Below are 7,621 nucleotides of genomic sequence, written 5' to 3'. Positions count from 1 at the left end.
AACTGGAGCCGCCATCCTGGTCTATGGTGTTGAGAAATGAAGTCTGGGTCCCTAGTGCCATCAAGCCACAATGCTAGCCCTAGATATGGCCTAGGCCAACTTGAACATTTACATGAGAAATTTACTTAAAATTTTCAGGTTGCTGCACTTGGGGCTTCTCTGTCATCATAGCTTCAAGTGTATCCTAACTAATATACTATCAGTCAGTCTATGTTCTTTTGTCTATAAATTAAGGCAGAACCTCAATTTCCTCATCTGTAAAGTGGGAATAACTTACCATATGGTTGTCAGAGGGACTAGAAATAAATTTTCCTGCCAGCACCATGGCTCATAGCTGGCAATAAATGGAAGGTATTTTTATCCTGTTGCAACTTTTAAAAATGTGTTCCTGAAATAAAAATAATGGTTACTTTAAAATATTCCATCACTGGGACACCTGGGTGGCTCAGTCAGTTGAGTGTACAACTCTTGATTTCAGTTCAGGCCATGATTTCAAGGTCATGAGATTGAGCTCTGTGTTGGGCTTCATGCTGGGTGTGGAGCCTACTTCAAAAAAGGTGGGCAAGGATTTACCTAATGTATTTATTTTATATTATTTACCTAAAATACTCCTCCATACCCAACCCCCCAAATTAGAGGGGAAGAGTGAGACAAAAAAGAAAATTTGATTACTGATGTAAGTTGAATGATGGGTAGATGGGGGTTAATTAAACTGTTCTCTCTCATTTTGTGTTTGAAAATGTGAAAAAGTTAAAATAAATAAAATCTTTCCATGGAGGAAAAAAAAAATGGATTCCCGGATGTAATCCCAAGTCAATCTCTTTGGGAAAAATAAAACCATATTAAATCCATTGAGAAATTAATTTGGGGACTCAAGAGGGAGGGCAGATGGAGAAGTCAGTAGAATGTTTTCACTTCCCTTTTAAAAACAATAGGCAGAGTCTTAGTGCCACAGAGGCCTGGCAACTTCCACAGCTCTGGGCACCGCTGTCTGGCCTTGGGTGGCTCCCCAAGATGGCTGCAGGGCAGTGGGAGGCAGGGTGCCCACGCAGAGTGCCTGTGTGGAAATGGAGCCCACCTGCTGCCCCGCCCACTTTGAGTCAGCTCCATGACTCCTGTGACTTTGGCCTTCTTGGCTCTCCATCCCTCACCCACCATGTGAGTGAGCTTGCCGGGTCCCCACACCCTATGGATAAGCTCTGAAGCAATGGCATGGCCCTATGAACCTTGTCTTGCCATTACTGACATCTGCAGTTCTAACAAATGTGGCTGGCTCTCTGTGCCTAGCCCACACTAGAAGTATCAAGAGGCATTGCAAGCAGGCTGCTATAGGCAGAATAGCTGTTAGCAGCAAGAAGCACCTCTAAAAAAAGAAAGAAACACCAAGTGCCTAGCAAATGGAAGAACCTCTAAAACATAGGCATCTGTGGCCACTTACAGGGCCGAGACAGACAACCTTACATAGTGCACGAACTCCTGAGGGCACCCCTTTATGTCCAGCGCAGCACAGTAATTATTGTCTAAGTCAGGAAGGAAAGTTCACATTATGTTCTGCATTCTATATTTTAAGAGGGGAAAAAAATCACACTATATATATATATATATTAAAGTCTATTCAAAATATTTGCAATAAAATAATTTGGGGCTTAGAGAGAAATATCAGGAACACGGACAATCCACTTAGATTTCATTTTGTCAAGTACCAAGTTAACTGTCTGTATTGGAGTATCTTACCACCCTACCTCCTTCACAGTAAGAGCAGTGCTGTATAACCCTTACTGGGCACATCCAAGCAAGGGCCTGAAAGCCTGGAGGTCCACAAAGGCAAGGCAGGGGAGGTGAGGGAAGCTAGCTGGATGGGGTCTGGGACAAACTGGAGAACAAATGTCCCTTCTACAGGAAGCACCTGCTATTCAGCTCAAAAGTCTACTGCTGTGCGGAAGAGGAAGCTTCCTATAGCAATGCAGCAAGAGCTTTCTTTTTCTAAAAGCAAACACAGACACTGAACTATCCAAAAAGGAAATTAAGAAAATAACTCCATTTGCAATAGTATCCAGAAGAATAAAATACTTGGGAATGAACTTCATGATGGAGGCAAAAGACTTGGGCCGCTGAACACTATAAAACATGGCTGGAGGAATCACAGGACATAAGTAAATGGAAAGATAGCCTGTGTTCATGGATTGGAATACTCAGCTTTGTTGTTAAGATGTCAATACTATCCAGAATGGTCTACAGGTTTAGTGCAATCTCTATAAAAATCCCAACGATATTTAATGCAATTAAAAAATCCATCCCAAAATTCATATGGAATCCTAAGGGACCCTGATGGTCAAATAATCTTTACAGAGAAAAGAGTTGGAGGTCTCACACTTCTAGATTTCAAAACTTATTACAAAGCTACAGTAATGGAAAAAAATGTGGTACTGACAGAAAGACACATAGACCAATGGAATAGAACAGAGAGCTCCCAAATAAACTCTTGTGTATGTGGTCGAATGATCTTCAACAAGGGTGCCAAGGCTATTCAATGTAAGAAAGGACAGTCTTCAACAAATGGTGTCAGGAAAACTGGATATCCACACACAAAAGAGTGATATGGGACCCCACCCTTACACCATATGTAAAAATTCATTCAAAATGGAGGGGCTCCTCAGTGACTCAATTGGTTCAGTGTCCAACTCTTGGTTTCAGCTCAGGTCATGATCCCAGGGTCCTGGGACATCTGGCTCCCTGCTCAGAGGGTGCTTCCCCCCTCTCTCTCCCTCTGCCCCTCCCCTCACTGAGCACTCTCTCTCTCAAATAAATCTTTTAAAAAATTAATTTAAAACGGATTGAAGACCTACTCGTAAGACCTAAAACTATAAAACCTTAGGGAAAAAGCTTCATGACATTGGATTTGGCCATGGTATCTTGGATATGTCATCAAAAGGCAACAAAAGTAGCAACTGATCAATTGGATGACATCAAAGTAAATAATTTCTATGCATTGAAATTGACAAAGTGAAAAGGCAAACACAGAAGGGGAGGAAATATTTGAAAGTTATATATCTGATAAGGGGTTAATACCCAGGAGATAAAAAGAACTCCTACAGGTCAACAACAACAACAAAATTACCTAATTTAAAAATCAGCAAAGGACTTGAATCAACATTTCTCCAAAGATGATATCCACATAGCCAACAAGTATATAGAAAGATATTCAACACCGCTAATGATTAGGGACATGCAAATAAAAACCACAAGGAGATATCACATCATGCCCAATAGGCTGCCTACAATGAGAAAAGAAAAGAGAAGAGAAGAGAAAAGAAGAACAAGTGGAGGCCAGGATGTGAAGAAATTGGAACCTGTCTGCATTATTGGTAGGGATGTAAAATGGTGCAGCTACTGTGTAAAACAGTATGGCAGTTCTTCAAAAAAATTAAGTAGAATTACTATTATTATCCACGGATTCCAATTCTGGGCATATATCCAAATGAATTAAAAGCAGAGTCTCGAAGAGGTGTTTATTCACCTGTGTTTGTAGCAGCATTATTCACAAGAGCCAAAGGTGGGAGCAACCCAAGTGTCCATCGATGGGTAAGGGAATAAACAAAAATGTGTTCTGCCCATACAATGGAATATTATTCAGTTTTAAAGACGGAAGGAGGACACCTGGGTGGCTGTCAGTTGGGTGTCTACCTTCACCTCAGGTCGTGGTCCCAGGGTCTTGGGATTGGGGTTGCATTGGGTTTCCCGCTTGGTGGGGAGTCTGCTTCTCCTTCTACCCCTCCCCCCCAACTCATCCTCACTCCCTCTCTCTATAAAAAATAAATGAAATCTTTAAAAAAAAACAAAGAAGGAAACTCTAACACAGGCTACAACACGGATGAACTCTGATGACATTCTATACTAAGTGAAATAACCCAGCACGAAAAGACAAATATTGCATGATCTACTGACATGAGGTACCTAGAACAATCAAATTCATAGAGACAAAAGTAGGCTGGTGGTTGCCAGGAGCTGGGGGAAGGAGGGAAAAAGACTTGTTTAATAAACAGAGTTTCAGTTTTGCAAGATCGAAAAGTTCTGGGTATTGGTTGCACAACAACGGGAGTATACTTAGCATTACTGAACTGTACTCTTAGAAATGCTCAGGATGGTAAATTTTGTTTATTTTAGCACAATTAAATTTTTTTAATGAAAAAAAGGCAAAGGTAGAAATTTTGACTTTTAAGGTAAAATCTAATTTGCAAATGTTGGCAACTGTCCTAAACCTATAGTTGCCTACCTATTGGCAATTCCCCTCTCTTTCATAATAAATAGCCAAGTCCCAAACGTATCTCAATGACCATCCCTCTACTTCCATGACTCAGGTAAATTCCAACTGGTTCAAGTCAATCATAGTAGTCTTATTCCTCTTGCCAATGATGAATTTAGACGTGGGAGTGTGACCCAGTTCTGACTAATAAGGTGTGAGGAGAAATCTTCTGGAGGGTTTTAGATAAGGTTTCTTGGCTCTGAAGATAAGACATAGTAGAGGGAAATGGCTCTATTCCAATTATGGACTTTGGCTGATGTCAGGTAAGATGCCTAGAGCTGTTGCTGTAATTTTCCAGCCAAAAGGAAGCCATAGGCAGACTTGCAAGTTGGAAAGAATCTGGGGTCTCAGTGTCTTTGTGCTGGATATAGCCTTCTTGCCTCTAGACTTTTTTTTTTTTTAATGTTTTTATTAACATATAATGTATTATTAGCCCCAGGGGTACCGGTCTGTGAATCGCCAAGCTTACATACTTCACAGCACTCACCACAGCACATGCCTTCCCCAATGTCCATAACCCCACTACCCTCTCCCTACCCAACCCCCTCCCCTGCCCCCAGCAACCCTCATTTTGTTTTGTGAGATTAGAGTCTTTTATGGTTTGTCTCCCTCCTGATCCCATCTTGTTGCCTCTAGACTTTTAATGATATGAGATGATCCATTCTCAAGACTCTTAACTATAGAAAACAGAGGGTTCCTGGAGGGGAGTTGGGGGGGGGGCAGGCTAAATGGGTGATGGGCATTAAGGAGGGCACTTGTGATGAGCACTGGGTGTTCTAAGTAAGTGATGAATCACTAAACTCTACTCCTGAAACTAATATTACACTATACCTTGACTAACTGGAATCTAAATAAAAACTTGAAACAAAACCAAAAAAATTCAAAATAAAAGCTGAAGTTTAGAACATCATAAATGATAGGGGGCACCTGGGTGGCTCAGTTGGTTAAGTGACTGCCTTTGGCTCAGGTCATGATCCTGGAGTCTCGGGATTGAGTCCCACATAGGGTTCTCTGCTCAGCCGGGAGTCTGCTTCTCCCGCTGACCTCTCTCCTCTTATGCTTTCTCTCTCTCTCTAATAAATAAATAAATAAATAAAATCTTTAAAAAACCCCAGAACATCATAAATGTTCTGCTCAAATACCGGGGGGGGGGGGGGAGGAACACATGGATCAAATATAAAAAATTCTTCAACCAAATCTGACCCAGGGGTAGGCCATTTACTAGGTGTATCCCTAACCACTTACATTATCTCCCTGCATTATTCAAACCAAATCAAAGGCCCTACCCTCTTTTTTCCCCCATGGGTCAGGCTTCAGAGAAGGCTCTGGCCACCTCTATGTCCCACATCAAGCAACAGACTTTAGTGATTTCCTTGAAGACTTCCCTAGTATTTCTCCATCACGTTTGCATCCCTGGTTGCCTATTTCTGGAAGTTGCTCTTGCGTAGCCAGCTCTGCAATGGTTGCACTCTATGGCCATCCTATAGAATATTATCCCTATAATAGTCTTTGATATGAAATCTGCTTTTCAGATATTAGCAGAGCCAACCCAGCTTTGACACCTGTTAGCACGGTATATCTTTTCCTATCCTTTTCACTTATTTGTATGCTTACATTTACAATGGGCTTCTTTTAGGCAGCATACAGTTGGGTCTTGCTTTTTTTTTTTTCAAATCTAATACAGTTAATCTAATCTCTGCCTTTTATTTACACAAGTCACTTTCTAGGATGCTGATCTAAAAAGAAAAGGAAAAAAAAAATTCACCCATCTTCTGCACCTAGGAATTCTTTTCTCTAACATAACATTTGAAAAACAGTTGTCATTCCTTACATACATCTTCATGGGTATAGCAGGGGTTTGGAAAGTGGCAGTGCCCAGCAAGAATGCCTGGGGTTTGGGATGGGGCAAATCAGAAACAGCCAGAACTGTCTGCGGACTTTTGCGTTAGATTAATAGGTATAACAGAGAGCCTGAACTTCAACGTCCTCTGGAAAAGTTCTTTCTATTGAAAGAAGATATAGAAGTTGGCAACGGATTTCTCTTTTCTGGTGTCTGGGTAAGTATCAGTCACTCTCTTCACTGAAATTATGCAAAGCATAAAAAAGTTCAGAGTGTCTGGGCTGCTGAGAACTTGGAGCTTTTAGTTGGATCTTTCCTTTTATGGTTGAGGAAAAGGAAGTCAGAAAAGAGCCCTGCATGCCTCTGGCTAGTGGTGGGGCTTGGCATAACACCAAGTCCTTTCCGGATTTCCAGAAAGCCTGGAGAACCTTATTGGTTGAATGCTGACTTTTGTATTCTGCTTAAAGAAAATAAGATCTGTTTTCTTATCTGTGAAAAACAACAACGACAAAACAAACAGGGAAAACCCTGTAAGAACAGAATGAAATAACAGACAGCAAATAGACTGACAGAACAGTGGGGCACACAGGTAAGGGAACACTAGGTAAGGGAAAAACTAGAAAACAAGATTTTTCTGGAGGGTGCCTGGAGTGTAGGGTTATTAGCACCATCTTGTGGCCTTTTCAGAGACTGCCTCTAAGGTTAGTTTTTGGATCTTTTAACTGTAACTCCAGATTTGATATAGAACAGTGGGCCTCAAGCTTTAGTGTGCCTGGGAATCACCTGGCCAGCATGTGAAATGCAGATATCTGGGCTTTCCTCTCAGAGAGGCAAGCAGCTCACACTGGGTCCAGGAGTCTGCTTTTAGAAAGCTCCCCAGATAAGGCAGGAGGACCATGAAGAGCGCTTAAGAAACACTGCAGAAGGCAGGATTCATCCCCTCGGCACTATGGGAAACAGGCTACTCTGAGGAAAAGTTTGGAAGACAACTGTCAAGAACTATAAAAGCACTGAGATTTTGGCCTTTTTGCAAATTAACAAGTTACCCTGTAGCAGGTTGAAGAATGCTGGTAGGTGAGAGTCCTGGATCAGAGACAAAGGGCAGCTCGTTACTAATGTTGGTAACAATAGTCGGAGAATTAACAGTTGGGCCCCTTTTCTGGGCCCCGTATCCGAGAAGCCTCTGTGATGAGGACCATGGTAGGCTGCCTTACATTAGAGGACTCAGAAGCTCGGTTAAATGGACTCTCTCATAATGGAGACTAAATCTGCCAGATCTTTGCCTGGAGGGAGACATTATTTGTTGTCCAAGGCTATTCACCACAGAAACATCCTTGAAGATGTTCCAAAAAAAAAGGCAGTCAGTGCCTCTGCTCAAATACAGAAAAATGACACATGAAGGGAAAATGGTCTTACAACAGAAACCGGGAAAAGGACGTGTGTCAGGAGAAAGGAATCCTGCGTCCGGAGGCTGTAAA

Source organism: Enhydra lutris, unplaced genomic scaffold (genome assembly GCF_002288905.1).
Source record: "Enhydra lutris kenyoni isolate GAN:26980312 unplaced genomic scaffold, ASM228890v2 scaffoldscaffold3, whole genome shotgun sequence".
In the NCBI taxonomy this organism is placed as follows: domain Eukaryota; kingdom Metazoa; phylum Chordata; class Mammalia; order Carnivora; family Mustelidae; genus Enhydra; species Enhydra lutris.
The sequence above is the reverse complement of the archived record's forward strand: the minus strand, read 5'-3'. Positions refer to the sequence as shown.